General features: G+C 40.7%; 1 protein-coding gene across 4 annotated transcripts in view; it reads left to right on the top strand.

Annotated features, from left to right (window-relative positions):
• The window catches only part of JAK2 (Janus kinase 2), a 221,382-nt gene that overhangs the window by 75,463 nt on the left and 122,255 nt on the right, over positions 1-23,664 (top strand). For 3 of the 4 annotated variants that reach the window (XR_005020220.1, XM_036854641.1, XM_036854642.1), the window contains exons 1-2: positions 11,294-11,340; positions 11,651-11,728. The gene's annotated coding sequence lies outside the window, so the exon portion shown is untranslated. Of the gene's footprint in view, positions 1-11,293; positions 11,341-11,650; positions 11,729-23,664 lie in introns of those variants that run through there. The other variant, XM_036854640.1, reaches the window with a different exon arrangement.

The following is a 23,664-nucleotide window of genomic DNA, read 5'->3' as shown; positions in this document are numbered from 1 at the left end:
ACAAAAAATTTCACAATTTCTATGGAAACACAAAAGACCCCAAATAGCCAAAGCAATCTTGAGAAAGAAAAATGGAGCTGGAGGAATTAGGCTCCTGGACTTCAGGCTATACTACAAAGCTACAGTAATCAAGACAGTATGGTACTGACACAAAAAGAGAAATATAGATCAATGGAACAGGATAGACAGCCCAGAGATAAACCCATACACATATGGCCAAAGCAATCTTGACAAAGAAAAGTGGAGTGGAGGACTCAGGCTCCCAGACCTCAGACTATACTACAAAGCTACAGTAATCAAAACAGTATGGTACTGGCACAAAAACAGAAATATAGATCAATGAAACAGTATAGAAAGCCCAGAAATAAAATCCACGTACATATGGTCACCTTATTTTTGATAAAGGAGGCAAGAATATACAATGGAGAAAAGACAGCCTCTTCAATAAGTGGTGCTGGGAAAACTGGACAGCTACATGTAAAAGAATGAAATTAGAACACTCCCTAACACCATACACAAAAATAAACTCAAAATGGATTAAAGACATAAATGTAAGGCCAGACACTATAAAACTCTTAGAGGAAAACATAGGCAGAACACTCTATGACATCAATCACAGCAAGATCCTTTTAGACCCACCTCTTAGAGAAAAGGAAATAAAAATAAATAAATGAGACCTAATGAAACTTAAAAGCTTTTGCACAGCAAAGGAAACCATAAACAAGAAGAAAAGACAACCCTCAGAATGGGAGAAAATATTTGCAAACGAAACAACCAACAGAGGATTAATCTCCAAAATATACAAATAGCTCATGCAGCTCAATAAAAAAACCAAGCAACCTAATCAAAAAATGGGCAGAAGACCTAAATAGACATTTCTCCAAAGATAAACAGATTCCCAAAAAACCCATGAAAGGATGCTCAACATCACTAATCATTAGAGAAATGCAAATCAAAACTACAGTGAGGTATCACCTCACACCGGTCAGAATGGCCATCATCAAAAAATCTAGAAACAATAAATGCTGGAGAGGATGTGGAGAAAAGGGAACCCTCTTGCACTGTTGGTGGGAATGTAAATTGATACAGCCACTATGGAGAACAGTATGGAGGTTCCTTAAAAAACTAAAACTAGAACTACCATACGACCCAGCAATACCATCACTGGGCATATACCCTGAGAAAACCATAATTCAAAAAGAGTCACGTACCACAATGTTCATTTCAGCTCTATTTACAATAGCCAGGACATGGAAGCAACCTAAGTGTCCATCCACAGATGAATGGATAAAGATGTGGCACATATATACAATGGAATATTACTCAGCCATAAAACGAAACGAAATTGAGTTATTTGTAGTGAGGTGGATGGACCTAACAACTGTCCTACAGAGTGAAGTAAGTCAGAAAGAGAAAAACAAATACTGTATGCTAACACATATATATGGACTCTAAAAAAAAAAAAAGTTCTGAAGAACCTAAGAGCAGGACAGGAATAAAGACACAGACATAGAGAATGGACTTGAGGACATGGGGATGGGGAAGGGTAAGTTGGGACGAAGTTAGAAAGTGGCATGGACTTATATATACTACCAAATGTAAAATAGATAGCTAGTGGGAAGCAGCCGCATAGCACAGGGAGATCAGCTCAGTGCTTTGTGACCACCTAGAGGGCTGGGATAGGGAGGGTGGGAGGGAGATGCAAGAGGGAGGAGATACGAGGATATATGTATAAGTATAGCTGATTCACTTTGTTATACAGCAGAAACTAACACACCATTGTAAAGCAATTATACTCCAATAAAGATGTTTAAAAAAATAAATAAATAAAAGTAAAAAAAAAAAAATTGACCAGAATGCCAAAAAAAAAAAAAAAAAAAGTAGATGTGGCACATATATACAATGGAATGTTACTCAGCCATAAAAAGAAACGAAACTGAATTATTTGTATGAGGTGGATGGACCTAGAGTCTGTCATACAGAGTGAAGTAAGTCAGAAAGAGAAAAAGAAATACTGTATGCTAACACATATATATGGAATCTAAAAAAAAAAAAAGGTTCTGAAGTATCTAGGGGCAGGACAGGAATAAAGATGCAGATGTAGAGAATGGATTTGAGGACACGGCGAGGGGGAAGGGTAAGCTGGGATGAAGTGAGAGGGTGGCATGGACGTATATACACTACCAAATATAAAGTAGATAGCTAGTGGAAAGCAGCCGCATAGCACAGGGAGATCAGCTCGGTGCTTTGTGACCACCTAGAGGGGTGGGATAGGGAGGGTGAGAGGGAGACGCAAGAGGGAGGGGATATGGGTATATATGTATACATATAGCTGATTCACTTTGTTATACAGCAGAAACTAACACACCATTGTAAAGCAATTATACTCCAATTAAGATGTTAAAAAAAAAAGATTTTAATGAATCATCTTCTATCAGCATATTTAACATCCTGTAGGTAGGGATGTGTATCTCATAGACTCTGGTATAATGCATGAAGAATAAAGGAAATAATATTTATTGCTTGATTACCTCTACAGGAGACAGTATAGTGGAGTTGGTATGAGAGTTAGCTCTGAAGCCGGGTCTTCTGGGATTCAATCTTGCCTCTGCAGAGTTTCTGGAAGGCCCTGGGAAAGTTCTTCTCTGGTCTCAATTTCTTATTTTTGAAATGAAGATAACAGAGGTAGCCATCTCCTAGAGTTGTTGTGAGGCTCAAATGATTTAATACGTATAAAGCTCTTCAAGCATGACTGGTGTGTTGCACGCACTGTGACATTACCATCAGGAATTTGTTGTTTTCTCTATGTTATCTCATTAAAACCTGAAATTAGTTCTAAAAGGTAGGCACCCATATTATTCTCATTGTGGAGACTAGGAAACAGAAGTTCAGAAAGGTTGAATAAAGAATCCCCAGCTAGGGGACTTCCTGAGTGTCCAGTGGTTAAGACTCCGTGCTCCCAATGTAGGGGGCCCAGGCTCGATCCTTGGTCAGGGAACTAGATCCCGCATACTGCAACTAAGATCCTACGTGCCACAACTAAGACTCGGCGCAGCCAAATAAATAAGTAAATAAATATTAAAAAAAAAAAAAAAAGAATCCCCAGCTAGTAAAAATCTCTGGCCTTTGTTATTTCACCAGCATTTTCCCAAAGGAATCATTTTCTCCCATAAGAAAAATGGTACAAGGAAGCTAATTTCAAAACTATATTTGAATATGATTGAATAATTGCTTGATCAAGATGGTTGGTGAATTTTATAATCTAACGTTATGTCTCCTTTAAAATGTATTAAAGACAAATTATGGAGGCAAGGATAGGTAGAATAGTGGCTGTGTGACAAACTAGTGAATGTCTAACATTTGCAGACTACCTGTCATATAATAGGTGTTTTAAAAAATATATGTCGATCGATTAGAATGAATGTTATTTGGAATTTAAATTACCTAAAATTAAAGATTCATAATATCCAGAGTTAGTGAGATTGTAGAGAAATGGGCATTGATATACTAGTATGAGATTTTTGAAAGTCAATTTGGCAATAGCCACCAAATTCTAAATATATATTTCTTTTGGCTCAGAGAGTCTAATTGTCTATCGTAGGGAATACTTTTGTGCCCATGGAATGTATGTACAATGACGTTCAAATTTAGCACTGTTTTTTAAAAAAATTAATTATTTTTAATTTTTGGCTGCATTGGGTCTTTGTTGTTGCGCGCGGGCTTTCTCTAGTTGGGGCTAGCGGGGGCTACTCTTCGTTGTGGTGCGCGGGCTTCCCATTGCGGTGGCTTCTCTTGTTGCGGAGCATGGGCTCTAGGGATGCGGGCTTCAGTAGCTGTGGCAGGCGGGCTCAGTAGTTGTGGCACGTGGGCTCAGTAGTTGTGGCACATGGGCTTAGTTGCTCCGCGGCATGTGGGATCTTCCCAGACCAGGGCTCGAACCCGTGTCCCCTGCATTGGCAGGCAGATTCTTAACCACTGCGCCACCAGGGCAGCCCCTGGCAGGCGGATTCTTAACCACTGTGCCACCAGGGAAGTCCTAGCACTGTTTTTAATTGTGAAAATTACAAACCTAAATGTTCATAAATGGGGGAATTATTTGGTAAGTTATGATTACCCATTTTGTTGGACACTGTGTAAAAAGTTAAAAAGAATGAGGGAAAGCAATAAATGTTGAAATGAAAGGTCTTCAGAAGGTGTTAAGTGAAAAAATGGTAACACAAAAAAGTATAGAATTATCTATTTGGTTTATAGAGTTCAAAACTAAATCTATAGGAAATAAGTAGGAAAATGCTTAGAAAAAATTCTGAAAAGTCACACACGAAATAGTTATCAGTGGTTACCTCTGGGAAGTAAAGAGGGCTAGGAAAAGAGGATCAAGAGGAACTTCCACTTTGTATACTTTATCTTCCATATTAGTTGGATTTACCACAAGTAGTATGTATTAATGTTTACTTTGGGATCAAAAAGGAAAAAAGTAGCTTGCTCAACAAATATACTTATAAGCCCTTTAATGAGGATAATAGATGCTAAAATGTACAAGACAACCTTTCAAAAGCCTTAAAACATGTCTATTCCAGTAATTAGCAGTTATTTAAAAATTTTTCCAAAGTTATCATTCCTACTAAAAACTTTATCACTTGTAGTGCTGTTGATCCCCAGAACATTTCCTGTGGGTAGTAAAAGAGCTGAATTGGTATCTAAGTGGAAAGCACACAATACTAAAGTTCTTGTAGCATTAGAATACCTAGCCAGAGAGTTTGCCTGAGGACTATTACATCATTTCATGCTTGATTTATAACAGATGAAGGCGACAGAGGAAAAAAAACCAAACCAAAACAAAACAAAAGTCAAAAAAACAAAACCACTATTACACAAATGGAGAAACCAAAGAAATAGTATTTGTTTTTATTCTCCAAATGAATGGTTATATCAGTGTTCAGTGGGAGACAGTACTAGGTGTGGATGAAAGAAGAAAGTTATTCTCCTGGTTTTTCTCAGTTTCAGTTTGAGGAATGTAGGGTAGTATATTAGTTTCCTTGACTGCTGAAACAAAATATCACAAACTGGGGGCTTAAAACACCAGAAATTTATTCTTTCACAGTTTTGGAGGCTAGAAGTCCAAAATCAAGGTGTTGGGAGTGCCATGCTCCCTCCAAAGCCTCTAGGGAAGATTTCTTCCTTGACTCTTTCAGCTTCTGGTAGCCCCAGGTGTTCCTTGGCTATAAATGTATCACTCCAATCTCTGCCTCCCTTTCACGTGGTTGTTTTCTCCCTGTTGTCTCTGTCTTCTCTGTCATAAGGCCACTGGTCTACTGGATTAGGGCCCACCCTAATGACCTCATTTTAACCTAATTACAAACAAATATCCTATTTCCACATGTCACAGGTACAGGAGGTTAGCACTTCAACATAACTTTTTGGGGGACAGAATTCAATCCCTAATAAATGGCTTGCAGTCTGATCAGTTATTAATAACAGTTATTTAAAATGTATGACTTTTGCATGAGACTGATTCAGTGGGCTTTAAAGCACCTCATAGTCATTCAATTAGCATCATCTCAACAATAGTCCAGAAAGACGTAGGTGACTTTAAAAAAAAATTTCAGGTAAACATATTCAGGCATAGGTCACTGTGATAGGCCTTAGGTCCAGAAGAGAACTGAAAGGACAGAAACGTGGATAAAGTAAGACTACCTGAAAGAAGGTGCTCCCTCAGCGCCAGCTGCCCCTGCAAGGAGGAAAACACTGGTTTTCCCTTTGATCAACTCTCATGATGTAGAGATAAAGGAGCACAGCCTCAAAACCTTAGGAAGAGAAGGCATCAAGAGAAAGGGGGGGAAAAAGGTCTAGTTAAGGACAAATTATAGACACTGGAGGTATGTAACCAGTTAGGAGTGGAAGTTAAAATTGAGAACTACGTCATGCAGCATTTTCTGGTCCATTTATGTATTTCACAGGTAACAATGAAATTCAGAGTATTTAACCACATCATTATGATGCTTTAATATCAAATCAGATTTTCCTTTGGTCAGTAGTGTAGATAGCGTGGAGTGACCACAGCAATTATTATAACTATGGCCCAGAAAACTCACAAAATTATTGTTACAGAGAAAGTAGAGTGAAGCGATTTAGAAAAGAAAATTGAACAGTGGTAACAGGAGTGATGTTTTATAGGAGGAGGTATCTTTATTTTCTGCTAACCCATGGGTTCTGTGTAATGTCTTAGATTGTGACTAATGCTTGTATAGTTATGCTTGACTTTATGATTGAAGATATAATTCCAAAATTGGTGGGTAAATTGGATTTTTAAAAGACATACAGTACAGCACACGGAATATAGCCAATGTTTTATAATAACTTTAAATGGAGTATAATCTACAAAAATTTTGAATCAAAAAAATAAATGAGAGGAGCTCATATTACAAAAAAAAAAAGACATACATTTTCCCTGTTGTAATTTGAAGAATATTTTTTTCTTTTCTTTTTCTTTTCTTCTCATCAGTGTACTATAATATCTGTCTCACTCCAGGTTATTTCATTGCAAGTACTCTGACACTACTAGATCGGGTTCAAGTTAAAAAGGGAAATTTGTCATAAGGAAGTATTTTCAAGATACCAAATACAGGAAGTTTCTTTGGGCCTTATAAGGAAGAGGAAGCTGAAAAGCTAAGAGGATTCATTCTTGGTGAACTCTTGTTTTTCTCTCTTCTGTCTGTGTCAATTCTTTTCTCCCAAAGCAAGTCAGCTTTCTGTGCAACTCCATGTACATGAATACAAATGGCAGCCATAATTTTAGAGCATGGGTAACTTCACTTTAAGAGAACAAAAAAGTCTGAGCAACTGTCTTTGAATCCCAGTTCCAACTTCCTCAGGAGGGAGATCATGAATGGCTCAGCTTGAGTCAGGTGACAACTCATGGTGCGATCAAGGGGTGTGGGTAGCAGGGTCACAAACCGTAACACAGGGGCTAGAGGCTGACTACTCTGGGTGAAGAGGACAGTTCTCAAAGAAAGAAGGCAGAATCCTTAATCTAAATAAGGACTCAGGAATTAACACTCTGTACACTAATAATTATGCAAGGGGAATTTCTATTTTGAAGAGTGAATCTTGGTATGGATCCTTTTATAAAGAAAAATATTTTTAGTGAATTGGTACTATACCTCAAATGTTTTAAGTTAAATTTTTTTGTAAAGTACAGCATAATTATAATAGACATTTTGCATATTTTGCCAAATAATCATCCTTACCTGAAGGAGGTTATTAATTCCTGGCTTACAGATGGGGAAATTATTTTAGTTTTTATGCACCAACATTAAACTTATTCAGTTATCTTAAGGGAAGGAGGGACCTGCTTGTCAGGAACACCTTTTTCTTTGGGACTATAATGAAGAATGAAAGGATTGATGTAGAGATATAGATATGATAAAAGGCAGAGGAAATTTTGAAAATAATTTTTGCCATATCCAACCAAACTTTGAAATGAATAGTCCTAAAATATCTGGATGATTCAAAGTAAAAAACATTGCTTGCTTGTCCGTCTACCTGATTCACACTCCTGACTTTGTCTTTCGGTTTATATTACTAGACCTGGGATAAATTAGACTCTCTCCATAGCTGACGCCTTCAGAAAAGTACATCTTCTCTACCGTGGAAGGAAACTAACTTGTGAATCTATCCCCAATCTTTTGCTTGAGCCTGTTTCCCCTTCCAAGGGGAAGGACTTTCCTATATCTTTTTCTGCTCTCACATTTATGCTCCTCTTGAGAATGTTTTCATTATTTCATCAGTTAATGGCATAGTTTTGTTTTTTTTTAAAATACAAATGCAGGTCTTTGCGTTTATCTCTGTTACAACTCAGCCCTTATCATTCCTGCCCACACAGTTCCGTGTCACACAATAAACTGTGACAAATACTTCAGGATTACTGAGAAAATCCAGCATATTTCTTATACCCCCCAGCTTGGGGATATCTATAAATTGTCCCCACCACAACCATAATAGGCATTTAGTAACTGTGCTAAGGGTTTAAAAATACTTTTTCATCTAATCTTCAAAACAGCTCTTCAAAGAAGATATCCTTATCCTCATTATACTGATGACGAAATGGAAGCTTAGAAAATTTAAATGACTTCCTTGGTGAAAACAGTGATTCAAACCTGGGTCAGCCAGACTCTCAAGCTTAAGTTCCTAAACGCTGAGCCATGGATTTCCAACCTTTGCACTGAAACCACTTAAGGACTTTAAAAAGAAGTGAATGCCAAAGCCCCATCTAACGCATTCTGTCAGTCTTGTTGCAGGTGTGGGTTAGGGAATGGCAGTCAGGAGCCACTGCCACCATATTCTACTGCAGTAGAATGACAGAACTTGTGGCACAACACCCCATACTTGACAACTGGCTACTAATTTTTACTTCGAGATATGGCCATACAATCAGTTTTGAATCTAAATGTGTTATCATCCAACCCAACTCACATTTCTTGTTTCTCCATGTTGTGTGAAAGAACGTCTTGAAAGACTTGGTCAAATGTCTTGGAATCCTCTTTTACCATTATCAAAGAATAGAGGAAACTTTCTGAAACATTCGCCCTGGGAGCAAATTTCTAGCTATGTCACTACCAGGGATCACATAAAGAGTTTAAAAGTTCTCTGCAGAGTGAAAAGAGCTAAACATTCCAGGGTAATATTGGCTTAAAATCATAGTATTTTTGGTAAGGAGAGAGGCTTTCACTAGTAGAATGACACTAAGCAAGTCACCTTATCTCTCTGTATGGGTAGATTGATTTCTCGTCTACAAGCCTATGATTAATATATTTCCCTTGCCCACCCTGTCTTCCCTATCCAAACCACTATTATAAAAAAGAATCCCTTCCCCCACAAGAAAACCTCAATATTTACTAGTTTCAAATGCCCTTTCCCTGCAAAAAGGCAGTGGAGTAACAGATACCATGCATGGTTGAATAAACACATCATTGCAAAATATAGAAACATCATTTACTACAATGAATGTATCTGTACTGTTTAGAGTTCTTAAACAGGCTTTTGCCCCCCACCCCTCCCAAAGAGAATGCTTCCATTTCCACAGTTCAGACGCTTTTCATTTTAACCCTAACATTAAGGCCACCTTCAGCACTTTATGTTCTTTATGTGGGTCTGTGTTCTGGTTTCTACTCCAGTTAACAGTTTTTGTTTGCAGGAAAAGGGAACTTTCATGGTGGTTGCTGCTTGTAATTTCAACCTTAACATTCTAAGCAGATTTTAGATTTGCTGTTGAGTCACAACTCCTATTTCTAATTTCTTTTTAGAAATTAAACAACGACAACAACAACAACCAAGAACTCTCCAGCATATTTTGCTTGTCAGACAGCCATAGGAATGCAGTTCCCCTGTAAATCCCTTCTTAGGAGAAAACAGGGCTCTAGTTCACTACTTACTTTAAAGAAGTCAGTGTGAATTCAAGTCATTTCCTATCCTGCTATCATTTGCTCAAAGACCTTTTGCAATGGGTCTTATGTAAGAAGAAATGCAGGAGTTGCTTTGGTGAGGTTTATTTAAAGAAACCATTAAATACAAGCTTGACCTGAATCGCAGCATCATTTGTATGGGGAAACAGGGGCTATAAATGCATGTGTTTTTTTTTTTTTCAGATTGACAGAAAGAAGGCTGATGATGAGTGAAAAAGGCCCTACACAGCTGGGTCACAGGCTACTTCTTCGGCCTCACCTCTTACCACTGCCCCTTCCTTCACTGTCCTCCAGCCACAGTGACCTCTTTCCCGGTCCTTTGAACTTGCCAAGCATCTTCCCTTCTCAGGGTCTTTGCCTTTGCTAGTGTTTCTGCATGAAACTCTTTTCCCAGATAGCCACAGGACTGGCTCATTCTCATCCTTCAGATCTCTGCTTAAACGTTAGTTTCTCTGGGAGGTCTTTCCTGGCCACTATAACTAAAATAGCACACTGCCTCCTCACTTCCTGCTCCTTTACTTTTCCTAGCGGCAGTTATACTCTGGCACATTATACGGATAAATTAAAAGCATTTTTGTCGCGTTATCAGAATACAAGCTCCAGTGGGGCAAAGAGTATGTGGGTTGTGTTCACATAGCATCCTTGGGGTCCTACAGCCTGGCACACAGTAGGTGCTCTGTAAATATTTGTTGAATGAATGAATGAGGCTCTTTGGGATGGTGGAAGTTGTTTCCCCTCCTTTGTTAGGCCTTGCCGCCATTCCACAGGCATCTGGGCACCTCATCCCACCCTCACCCCTTTCCAGCAGAGGTGACTGATTAGAATCAGGCGCACGGAATTGCATTGGCGCGAAACGGTGCGTATGAACGCGTTGCCCCAACCCTCGGCGCTACTTTTCTCGGCCTAGCGGCCTGGACTGTGGAGGGGCAGGTTTGCTGCACCCCGAACGTGGGAGCAAAAGCAGAAAAAGACAACAGTGCGCGGGAGGGGAAAGTCTCTTTGCGGTGCCAGGTTGTGCGCCAGGGGCGCCTTCCCGGCGTGGCTAACTCATTCCCAGCCGCCTCCACGGCGGGCGGCGGCCACGCACACGGCCATCTGCCGAGGGCCCAGCCCAGCTCAAGTCCCCCCACCCGCTCACGCCCAGGGGCCACCGCGGAAATCTCCGCGCACGCTCGCCGGTTTCCCAAGAAGCCACGCTCCTGCGTAGTCAGTCCCCGTCGGCCCCTCGGCGCGCGCCGAGGAAAGCGCGGCCTGGGTGGAGCGGCACACGCGCGCACGCGCAGTCCGGGGGCGCACGCCAGGCGCCCGCCCCCGCCCCGCTCCGAGGCGGCCTCAGCCAGCCGTGAACCGGCTGCCGGACCCGAGGCCAACTGGGAGGCTGAGTCGGACGTAAATAGGACGTCCCAGAGAAGACGGTGTGGCTCGGGAGAGGGTGGAGACGACGACTGTGACGGGCTTCCCGGCTGCCCTAAGTGGGAGTGGTGTGGGCTGCAGGAAGGAGAGAGGAAGAGGAGCAGAAGGGGGCAAGCCGCGGCCTCCGCTAACGGCCTCCCTGGGCGCTGAGAGGCTGGGCCGGCTCCCGGCTCGCTCGTCAGTTCGTGCCGCCGCCTCGGCCACTCGGCCCCGGGGCCCGGACTTGCGGCGCGCGTCGGGGCGGAGGGCTGCTATCGCCGCTCAGGGAGAGGCCCGGTCCTCGCCGCCGAGGGATGTGAGTGGGAGCAGAACCCGCACGGGAGGGCCCCCGAGGGCCCAGCCTGGCGGTCGCTCGGACGCTTGCCCGCTCCAGGGGCTTCGAAGATCGTGGCCGGGCGGAGGCGCCGGGTAGGAGCAGTCCCTGCGGCCTCGGGCCGCGTCCTCGTCGCCTGATCCGTGCAGCGGGTGGGTGTTATTGCTGCCTGGGCTCCTGGTGGAGGGCAGCAGTTCTCTCTTCACCCTCCCTCCCACCTCCTGATCCCCGCTTTCCCCTCGCTAGTGGCAGTAAACTTCTCGGCAAGAAAATCCTCCTCTTTAAAAGGGAACCTACAACGGAGTGTCTTGCGTTGATATTTGCATCCTTATGTGTCTGATATTCCCCCTCCCCCTTTACTTATCCCTCTTTAAAATTTTCTAGACATGTGAACAGCCTAGAAAAGAGCATCTATTTCCCCTGGATTTCTGCGGTAGTAACTGCTGCCTTTTTTTTTTTTTTTTTTCGGAAGCAGGCAAGGCAACAAGATGTGATCTGTTTCTCTTCTGCAGAAGAGGCCCTTCCTCCCCTTCCCGCGAAGGTGGGTATGCGATCCTGGCTGCTGTCTTTTTTCGCTGCAGTAAAGACGAGGGTGTCTTGAGCTGTTGTGCATAGGAAGGTTGGAAGCGTGTGTCCACAGGCAGGGCTCATTGTTGCTTACCCCTTTGAAAATGGCAGTACTGAACTTTGAATATTGCTCTGGGAGGGTAATTTTGGGGGTTATTGTTGCTCTTGGATCCTTTAAGAAACGTTAATTGTTTGTTTCTCTGCTGATTGTACATTGTCTTTCTTTGCAGAGAAAACGTTGTCCATTACCCTTTCTCCTCAAGCAGCCAAAGATTGTTAATCTTTGAACGAGGAACATTTTCAAGTAATAAGAGATACGTATTGAGAGGACACGTTAGCTGCTCTTGCTGGGGTTTCTGCTACCACACTGAATGCTTCGTGAATGGTTTTATCTGCTTAAGTTTGCTGTGTCTGTTGAATTTACCCATGTTGCTTTCCGGTGGTTATTAATCTGTCAGGAGAAACTCCTTTTCTCTGAATGAAAGGATAGAGGCAGCTGAGTATGTCACAGAGGGGAGGAAAAATGTGGAGAAGGAAACTACAAGTGGGAATAAGAGCGATGACGATTGCTTTTGGTTTCATAATAGGTTTGTACAAGTGAGTTATTGGGCTACTGCAGATATTCTGATATAACACCCAACAGATATGAAGATGAATAATCAATCTTTGGCCTCCCTTTCCCTACCCCCTTCACCTTTTACCACTTTAGGTATGAGAATCACTTGCTTGTATGAGAATCACTTGCTTGTATGTGCACATATCTTTTAGTGTGTAATATATCTGCAAAGCAGATGTGTCCAACATTTGCCTTAACAAGTATTTACCTGTACAGGAAAGCTACAGTACTTGCTGACTAGTTAAGCATATAATGCTTGTTTTGGCTCTGAGTGTCCTGTGTTTGGAGTTATTTAGCATGTTTTAGGGACCTGTTAAGGAATAGTCTGTTTCATTTACTGGTTTTTCCTAGTGATTTAAGACAGGTGTCTCAGGTATAGGATGGGAACATGATCTTTTCTCTACTTCACCTGGTTATTGCTGAAAGGTGAGATGCTTTTGAGGCAGAATAGGGAAGGACATTGGCTTTGGGGTCAGATCTGGGTTTGAATTCTGGTGTTCCTGCCACTTAATAGTGGTATTATTTAAAATCTCTTTGAGTCTCACTTTTTTATAAGATTGTTGTGAGGATTGAATAAGATTATGCATGCAGAGTAGTACATTGCTTGGCTACTGTGAAAGTCATGGCTGGGCAGGCAAAGGATATTCAGAGAAGGGCACAATGACTGCATAAGGTGATCTGCCAGTGACCACTGTTTCTTCCTCTTTAGTATAAGGAGAAAAAGGACTATTATGCCTTGAACTGGTAAAGGGGTCTTAGAGCCTTTTTGTGGAAAGGTTTGACCCTTATCATCTCTCCCCACCCCCACTCCCCCGCCACATTTGTGCGGCCCCTACCAACTGTTGTGCTGCCCTCTTGTGGTTAACCATGCTAATAAGAACTTTCTTTTGCTCCTCTCCCATTACTTTTTATTCTTCTCTTTTTTTAGGCCCCTTCCCTTTGCTCCCAGTTTCCCAAACTGTGTGCTGAGGTGGCCCAGAGTGCCATTGAACTCAAGCATGAACTGATAGTTTGAGGTAGTTCACAGTTTCAACATTAGATTGACACATTCCTTTCTACAATGTCATGTTTTTGCAAAGCTGTATTTTTAGAGGTTGCTCTGATAAAAAGCAACTACTGTATGAAACAGGATACTAGAGTGTCATGTTGTCCAATTTGATTCCAGGTTTGAGAATTTGTACAGTGCCCAACAAGCACTAAGTTATAAGGACATTAACACTTAAGTGGTTTGAACCCTCCTACTTAAGTATTTCTTTTGGCCTACGGGTGCTATGAAAAAATTACTAAGACTAAGGATTTCCTAAATGGAGAAAGTTTGGGAACCTTTGCCTTAGCTTTTGGTTGGCTTTTCTGATAAATTTTTTTAAATGGGAAAACTGCACTTTTTAATGTTGGTCACTAATTGATTCCCCTCCCCACCAAAATTATTGATACAATTATTGATACAAAGCCAGTACTAGCTGATCATAGCTTAGTATATTTACTCTCCTATTTAATATCTTTATAGCTTCTGTCTAGCTCTTTCGTTTTAGACTAATCCTATTGATTGTCATTCTAGTTACCTTCTGGTTTTTCCAGTACTGTTTTTCTACTAGTATTTTTGACCATCTCCTTAAACTTAACATACCTTAAATGAAAATCATCTTTTTATACCCCTTCGTAATTTCCTTCTCTCCCAGCCATATAGGCTTTAAATTAGATGTCATCTTTAAACTACCTCTTTCATTTACCTCATATATTAATCCATTCAACATGTCCTATTCATATTTCTTTTGTCATTCATATCTCTGCTTCCCCCACTTTTACCACCTGAATCCCAGGACTCAGCCTGGAATATTATCCTCAGCCTGGAATATTGAAAGTCATATCAACCTCTTAGAATCCAGTATCTCTTCCTTCTATTTATCCTCAGTATAAATGTCACTCTAATTCTCCTCATTGTGGCATTCTCTTGCCCCCAAATCTTCAGTGGCTTCCCACTTTACACTTATTAAGTTTAACTTCCGTTTCCTGGCTTTCAAGATATTCTTTCATAAGTCCCTGCCCTTTTTACTCAGTCTTTTGTCTAAGGACCCTCAACAAGCATTCTCTGCTCTAGTATTGCAAGCTGCTTCCCATACTTTCTAATAACAGCTATGCTTATTCTATGTTTTAATTTTCACACATGTTTTCCATCCTCTTCCACTAAGTCCAATTCTGCACACTACTGCACTGCTCACTAGGTGTGGAACAACTGAGCAGGGCCTCAATCTCCTCAGCTGAAAATTGAGAATTGTAGTACTTTTTCTGTAAGCTTTTAGTGAGAATTAAGTGACTTAATGTGTGAAAAGCCCTCAAGACTAGGGCCTGGCAGGGACTTCCCTGGTGGTCCAGTGGTTAAGACTTTGCTTTCCAGTGCAGGGGGTACGGGTTCATTCCCCGGTCGGGGAGCTAAGATCCCACGTGCCTCACAGCCAAAAAACCAAAAACATAAAAACGGAAGCAATACTGTAACAAATTCAATAAAGACTTTAAAAATGGTCCACATCAAAGAATATTTAAAAAAAAGACTAGAGCCTGGCACGTTAAGTGCTCCTGGATATAAAATAAGCTCCTTTAATAATAAACTATTATCACATTATATGATGCTCCTAATATAATAAGCTATTATTATTATAAAAATTTATTTCACTGCTGTTATTACTACTATTACTACTACTATACTTAGTTAAAAGTTCCACCTCATTTGTGAAACTGTTTCTCACTAAATTTTGCTTTTTTCCTCTCTATAGCTCTATAGTTCTTTTAGTCTTAGAATATTGTGACATAGTTTAATTGTATACCATGCTTTGGTTGTTTGATAGTTATTTTTCTAGTGTTAACCATATCTTTTCAAGTTGATTGTGTATGCTTTGAGGAACAGTACCTAGCTTAAACACACCCACGGAGACACAGTGCTGAGAACATGGGAACATTCAATAAATGCTGTGCATTAAAAAGGAATTTTAGGCAGTCACCAGACAAATATTTATTCATACCTCCAATGTAAAGGTACTTTGCTATATCCAAAAGAGATGCAAAAAATGTAGGTTCCTTTCCTTGAGGATTTAAAATGTAATAGGGGAGATAGGTAAATAATAAAAGTTATAGATATCTGATACCACATAGAGTTGAAGTGAGCAGACAAGGCTCCAGAGGAGAGGTAGAATCAAAACTGGGCAGAATTTGATTTTACATAAGAGGAAGGAACTTGTATAGGAAGTAAACAAAGGCAAAATAAGCAGGACAGGGTCAGAGAACAGTACACAACAACTTGACTGAGATGAAGGTTTGTGTGGGAGAGTAGTAAGAAATCAGGTTGAAAATGTGGATTGGAATTAGATTACGGATGGTTTTAAGTGCTAGGACGAGAAGAATGTATCAACACTTTGCTTCATAGGTAATAGACAAGCTTTAAAAGTTTCGGATTGAGAAGGAACTTGCTTAAAAAAGTATTTTAAGAAAATCACAGTGGCACCAGCACTGGGTAGAGTATGAGTTGGAAAGAGAAGTGATAAAGCTAGGAAAATAATCTGGGCCTGAGGTAATGAGGGTTTGGATTTAGTGAAAATAAGACTGGAGGGATGTCACACAAGGCTTAATTCTGGACTGAATAAGAAAGGAGGATGTAGTGGGGGGAGGGAGAGGAGTAATCAAAGATGACTGAAGTTTTGATCCTCAGTGACAGAGGAAATCAAAGAGTGTTGAAACTCTTAAGATATCTGAGAACATGTGCATTAGGAAACCCAGAGAGGTTTAAAAATGTGGCCGAAGTTACTCACCTAGTTGGTGATAAAAAAAGAACTAGGGTTTCATTAATGACAGTACTGACAGAAATAGGTATGAGGTATTAGTAGCTGGTTGACAGGATACAGACAACTGGGCTTATATTTTGGATATGTTGAGTTTGAGGTGACAGTGGGGTAAGTAAGTGAAAATAGATAGCCAGACAGTGGGACAATATGACTAGAACTTAGTATAGAAATTTAAGACTGGAGTTGTGCTTAGAGAGAAGAGCAGTGCATCTGAGATTGAGCCTTGGGAACTGCACATAATTAGAGAATGGGTGAAAGAAGAGGAATTGGCAAAGGCGACAAAGATGGAGCAGTCAGTATGAGAGGCAGGTGGGTGGGTAGGTTAAGAAGGTGGGATTGATTAACAAGTTTACCATTGTTGATCACTGCCAAGAAGTGAGAAGAATCAGAATTTTAAAAGGTCTTGGGACTTCCCTGGTGGCACAGTGGTTAAGAATCCTCCTGCCAATGCAGGGGACACGGGTTCGAGCCCTGGTCCGGGAAGATCCCACGTGCCGCGGAGCAACTAAGCCCATGCGCTACAACTACTGAGTGTGCGTCTAGAACCCTCGAGCCACAACTACTGAGCCCACGTGCCACAGTTACTGAAGCCCGTGCGCCTAGAGCCCGTGCTCCGGAACAAGAGAAGCCACCGCAGTGAGAAGCCTGCACACCTCAACAAAGAGTAGCCCCCTCTCACCACAACTAGAGAAAGCCCGCGCACAGCAACGAACACGCAATGCAGCCAAAACTAAATAAATTAATTAACTTTAAAAAAAAAAAGAAAAAGTTCTTAAAAATGTGTACTTGCTGTTTTTCCTAATATAATACCTAGAAAAGGAGAAGAAGGAAGAAAATTGCTTATGGTTTCCCCATGCAGAAATAACCATTGCAAATATTTTGTTCTCTCTAATATAACAAAAAACCGTTAAATTTGACTTTTGGTTGATCAGTGGAGACTTCTATTCAAAGCTGTCCATCCCTGGGACTAATGATGAGAATTTTAGACACAATAAAGACTAGGAGGTATTTTTTGACAGAATGATTGTCATTCATCTGTGTCCTCTCATATCACACTACACAAGGGCCCATGTTCCTTATGGGCATTAGCCCTGCATTTATATTATTTGAATGAGTAGACATTCAGTGGTTAGCATTAGACATTCATTGGTCTGTCAGTTTAGACAAATGACCTCTAGGTGCAGTTGTACTGGTGAGATCTGAATAAAATGATAAGGTATTAATTGCTAAAAGGAAAGAGAAATTCTTGGTAGATAACCTATAAAACCGAAGGTAGCATAATTAAGAGTATTCAGATTAGGAGAATTGGAAAGGACAAAGGAAGTGTTATCTGTTTTTGAAGCCTGTACAGTATAGCTACTCTAAAGGTGAATGAGGTAGAGATAGTCCATGGGCTATTTGTTTTGCTTGAATGAGTATTTTGATCTTCCCAAGGACACTCTTCTGCCTTTTTTGGTATCAGTCCTTGAGAATAGGGCATTCATTATTGCTTACTAGGTTATTTTAATAAATTCTGATTTTGAAATATGCCACTAGGTAATATTTTTATAATATAAAAGGTAGTGTGATGTGAGGAAGTACACTGTTTTGGAAATCAGGGGATCAAGGACTGACTGCTGTCAATATGGTGTGTGATTTTGAGCAAGTCACATAATCAGTGAGTCTTGTTTTTTCCTCATTTGGAAAATGAAGGAGTGGGCTAAATTTTTTTAAAAACTGTTTACTTTAAAAAGGTGAAATCACATGGTAAAGTGTGTATAAAGTTTAAGAAGTAAATGGCTTAAATGTTTATAACAAAAAACAGCAGCCCCTTGCCTCTACCCCCCTCCCCCCCATCTCTGATTCTTGTTCTCCAGGAAACCACTTTCAAATCTTAAAACAGTGTCTTCTGGTACTTACCTCCATATGTGTAAATAACACAATCCACCATCAATAGGCCCCTTTCCTCCAATTCTGTATCTGTACTTGTACTCTGCCCTTCCCTCCTTTACAATGTATGTACTATTCAGTGTCCCATGTAAGGCTTCTTCATCTATTTGGGTAGAGGAAACCATCCCCTTTTGCCTTCAAGGACTTTAGCACTGTATTTCTCTCTCCTTTTCTTGCATTCTCAATTTTTCCCTCTACTGGATCATTTCCATTAGTATGTATTTTAGTTGCTATTACTTTGTGACAAAACCACCCCAAAACTTAGTGATGAAAAATAACTACTTTATTAGACTCATATTACGAGGCAGTACTTCAGATAGGGCACACCAGAGATGACTTGTTTCCACTCTACAGTGTCTAGGACCTCATTTGGGAAGAGTTGCTGGCTGGGGGTAATTTGAAGGTAGAGGGCTAGAATCATCTGGAGGTGTCTTCACTCACATGACTGGTAATTGACACTGGCTGTTGACTGAGATCTCAGCTGGGGCTCTTAACTGGAACATGTACATGTGGCTTGGACTTCCTTAAAATATCGGGGCCTCAGGGTAGTTGGCTTTCTTACCTGGTGAGTCAGGGTTTAAAAGTGAGTATTCCAGTGAACATGGCGAGGTGGGGGTGGGGAATAGACTCTGCTTCTTGTGTTACCGAACCAGGTTCCTGTGCAGGAAGCCACATGCTGAGTTGCTGAGGTTTGTAGCAGAGAAAATGTTTACTCATGGGGCAGCCAAGTGAGGAGACTGGAGAACAAATGTCAAATCTGCCTTCCCGAAGGTGAAGGGCTTGGGATATTTATGGAATAAAGGAGAACGGTGGTCTGAGGCATGGGGAAAGGTGATTAGAAGCAGGAAAAAAGTGCAGTAATTAAAGTTCTGCACAGGCACAACTGAGCTACGTGCTTCTTCATGGGGTGCATGTTCAGAAAATGGTGGCATTAGCATGATCTGAGGGTGGAGCTTTTGGTTTTCTGACATGAGAAGGTGATCCATTGGACAATCAGGCAGTCCCAGTTGAATGGGTGGTGGTCTCAGCTGGTTTGAGCTGGTCAAGAACTAGCTCTAAGTTCCTGAAAAACAACTTAGGCAAGCATTATTATAGTGACTTATAGTCTAAGGTGTTATCTATGAGAAAGCTATTGGGAGTTTAGATATATTGCTTGGCTAATGACTGTTAGCTATATGGATTTTAAAATCAACTAAAGGCAGACGATTAAAAGCAAGTGAGTCAGGTTAGGTTTGGTGGACCTAATCAGGTTAGCCCTTGGTATAAATTGGGGAGTGGCAAGGTCACATTGTGGAAGAAAACATGGGATGGGAGATTTTGTTATGACTATCTCTGGACAATATTATTGCCATAATTGCCATTTTGCCACACTTCACATCCTTCCTACGTCCAAAATACACTAACCCCTTCCTCAGAGACCTCTAATTCACATCCCATAATGACATCAGCTCAAAATCCAGTATCTCATCATTGAAATCAGGTCCAGATGAAGATGAGGTTCCTTGGGTATGGTTTCTTGAGAATGATTCCTCTTTAACTGAAGACCTGTGAAAAGACAAGTAATATGCCCCCACAGAATTAAACTACAAGATTGGAGAGGCATGCATTAACTGCATTAGACATTCCTGTTCAAAAAAGAGGGAAAAAGGGAGTCACACGGCAGTCTATAGCAATTCCGAAACCTGGCTGTGTGCATGATGGCAGTTCCTTGATTAGGGTTCAGTCCTATTCCCTGGAAGTTTTTCTTAGTGGGCCGTGGCATCTTCTTTTGGTCTTTGGCTTCATCTTCTGAATCATTTTTTTTTTTCCCCAGAAGAACTGATCTGTGTTTGCCACTGAGTAAGCTTCTGAGCTTGCTTCCTGCCTGTAGTAGTTTGGGGTCCAAATGCCTCCTTTTATTTTATATTATTACTGTCCCTTTCATTCTAAGCTAATGTAACTCCAGTGAAAACTTTGTGGACTTCCTGTGTGTCAGTTCATAATCTACTCCATCAGACAAAAGTCATACCCACAAATCTGTTTTGAGAGGAACTTTTTCCTACCTTAGGCTTCTGTGAAACTGCTGTGGAACAATATCCTTAAGATCCTAAGGTAATCTCTTGTTTGAAAGGATCTGTGAGGTACTGATTCAGAACTTTCTGAGGTCTGAACAGTGGTCCCACTCTAGATTTGGTTTTTGCCTTGAGGCCCTTTCTTTAAGAACATTTTGCTGGCTGAAAAGACTGTTCTTAGCCCTTTACATTTCATTGAAATTCCACTCAGAAAGCAAATAGCTCATTTTTTATTTCCTCTTGCTGCTCTTTTAGTTATAAAGGCAGATAGAAGAAGCTAGCTGTTTCTTCAACATTCTACCTAGAATCTTCTTAATTTACTAAGTATGTTTTATTTTCCATGTTACCATAGGTGATAGTTTTGCTAAACTTTACTATATAACAAGGGTCTCCTTTTATTTAGCTTTCAATAGCATTTTCCTCATTTTCCTTTAAGCCCTCACTGACAGCCTCCTTGAGGCCTGTTAAGTTTCCATTAAATCTCTTCAAGGCCCTTTAAATTTGTGAACACAAACTCCAGATGGGTCCCTATCTGTTCCTGGCTTTACTAGAACTGTTCCCTTACCCAGTAGTTCTTAATCAGAATTGCTGGGCCCTGTGCCCAGAGTTTCTGATTCAGTAGGTCTGTAGTGGGACCTGAGAACTTGCATTTCTGATAGGTTCCCAAGTGATGCTGATGATGTTGGTTTGGGTACCAGACTGTGAGAGTCACTGATTTAAACCAGGATTTGGCAATATTTCTCTTAAAGAACAGAGAGTAAATATTTTGGGCTTTTCAGGCAAGATTGTCTCTAATGCAACTACTCAACTCTACCATTGCAGTGCAAAAGCAGCCATAAATGAAGAAACATGTAAAGCTTTATTTACAAAACAGGCAGTTTTGTAAAGCTTTCTTTACAAAAACAGGTAACTGTCTGAATTTGACCTGTGAGCTGTAGTTTGCCAATTCCTAATTTATACTATTACTTGACTCCATATTGTCTTCAAGCTACTGCCCCATTTCTACTGCCTTTTGGAGCAAAACTCTTTGGAAGAGTTGTCTCTATTTGTCTCTTCTTTTTATTCTCTCTTAAAATATTTATGTCCTGCTACCCAGCTCTTTGGAGGGGCCAATGGCGGACTCTGGGAGGGCTCACGCCAAGGAGTACTTCCCAGAACTTCTGCTGCCAGTGTCCTTGTCCTCACGGTGAGCCACAGCCACCTGCCGCCTCTGCAGGAGACCCTCCAACACTAGCAGACCGCACCACAAGACTTGCAGGATCTTAGTTCCCCGACCAGGGATTGAACCTGCGCTCTCTGCAGTGGAAGTGCGGAGTCTTAACCATCGGACTGCCAGATGAGGACACCACGTTAGTTAAATTGGCAAAGAAGGATTCAATCCCAGACAGTCAATTGACTCAGCAAGGTCACCCACCATCCTAGAAGTCTTGCTCCTGGTAGCTGCCAAGCCGACATCTGACTAAATTTAATTCATCTTCTAAAATCTTTTTTAGAAACTCTGAGCCCTGGTCTTGACTATGATGGACAAGTCTTCAAGGAGGATTCCAAACAGAACTAATATGGCACTCAATCTCAACTTAAATACAGAAATGAGCTGAAAAATGGTTCCAGTAAAAGGATTCTTCATGTTGAATGATCAAGCCATTATTATAGCATTATGACAAAATGAAGACTCATCTTGGTCTAATATCTAACTGAAGGTAAAATCAGAGTATTTATGATGACTGGAAATTTATTTTATCTAATTTTTTAAGTACTAGGTTCCCAGAGTTCCTTCAGTAATTTTTCTGGGATAGCCTTATCCACCAGAGGGCAGACAGCAGAAGCAAGAAGAACTACAATCCTGCAGCCTGTGGAACAAAAACCATATTCACAGAAAAATAGACAAGATGAAAAGGCAGAGGGCTATGTAACAGATGAAGGAACAAGATAAAACCCCAGAAAAACAACTTAATGAAGTGGAGATAGGCAACCTTCCAGAAAAAGAATTCAGAATAATGATAGGGAAGATGATCCAGGACCTCGGAAAAAGAATGGAGGCAAAGATGGAGAAGATGGAAGAAATGTTTAACAAAGACCTAGAAGAATTAAAGAACAAACAAACAGAGATGAACAATACAATAACTGAAACGAAAACTACACTAGAAGGAATCAATAGCAGAATAACTGAGGCAGAAGAACAGATAAGTGACCTGGAAGACAGAATGATGGAATTCACTGATGCGGAACAGACTAAAGAAAAAAGAATGAAAAGAAATGAAGACAACCTAAGAGACCTCTGGGACAACATTAAACACAACAACATTCGCATTATAGGGGTCCCAGAAGGAGAAGAGAGAGAGAAAGGACCCGAGAAAATATCTGAAGAGATTATAGTCAAAAACTTCCCTAACATGGGAAAAGAAATAGCCACCCAAGTCCAGGAAGCGCAGAGAGTCCCATACGGGGTAAACCTAAGGAGGAACACGCCGAAACGCATAGTAATCAAATTGGCAAAAACTAAAGACAAAGAAAAATTATTGAAAGCAGCAAGGGAAAAACAACAGATAATATACAAGGGAACTCCCATAAGGTTAACAGCTGATTTCTCAGCAGAAACTCTACAAGCCAGAAGGGACTGGCATGACATATTTAAAGTAATGAAAGGGAAGAACCTACAACCAAGATTACTCTACCCGGCAAGGATCTCATTCAGATTCGATGCAGAAATCAAAAGCTTTACAGATAAGCAAAACCTAAGAGAATTCACCACCACCAAACCAGCTATACAAAAAATGCTAAAGGAACTTCTCTAAGTGGGAAACACAAGAGAAGAAAAGGACCTACAAACATAAACCCAAAACAGTTAAGAAAATGGTAATAGGAACATACATATAAATAACTACCTTAAACGTGAATGGATTAAATGCTCCAGCCAAAAGACACAGGCTTGCTGAATGGATACAAAAACAAGACCCATATATATGCTGTCTACAAGAGACCCACTTCAGACCTAGAGACACATACAGACTGAAAGTGAGGGGATGGAAGAAGATATTCCATGCAAATGGAAATCAAAAGAAAGCTGGAGTAGCAATACTCATAGCAGATAAAACAGACTTAAAAATAAAGAATGTTACAAGAGACAAGGAAGGACACTACATAATGATCAAGGGATCAATCCAAGAAGAAGATGTAACAATTATAAATATATATGCACCCAACATAGGAGCACCTCAATACATAAGGCAACTGCTAACTGCTCTAAAAGAGGAAATCGATGGTAACACAGTAATAGTGGGGGACTTTAACACCTCACTTACACCAATGGACAGATCATCCAAACAGAAAATTAAGAAGGAAACACAAACTTTAAATGACACAGTAGACCAGATAGATTTAATTGATATTTATAGGACATTCCATTCCAAAACAGCAGATTACACTTTCTTCTCAAGTGCATATGGAACATTCTCCAGGATAGATCACATCTTGCGTCACA

This window comes from Balaenoptera musculus, chromosome 6, assembly GCF_009873245.2.
Source record: "Balaenoptera musculus isolate JJ_BM4_2016_0621 chromosome 6, mBalMus1.pri.v3, whole genome shotgun sequence".
NCBI classification, from domain to species: domain Eukaryota; kingdom Metazoa; phylum Chordata; class Mammalia; order Artiodactyla; family Balaenopteridae; genus Balaenoptera; species Balaenoptera musculus.
Note: the sequence above shows the minus strand (reverse complement) of the source record. Positions and strands in the feature narration are given on the sequence as shown.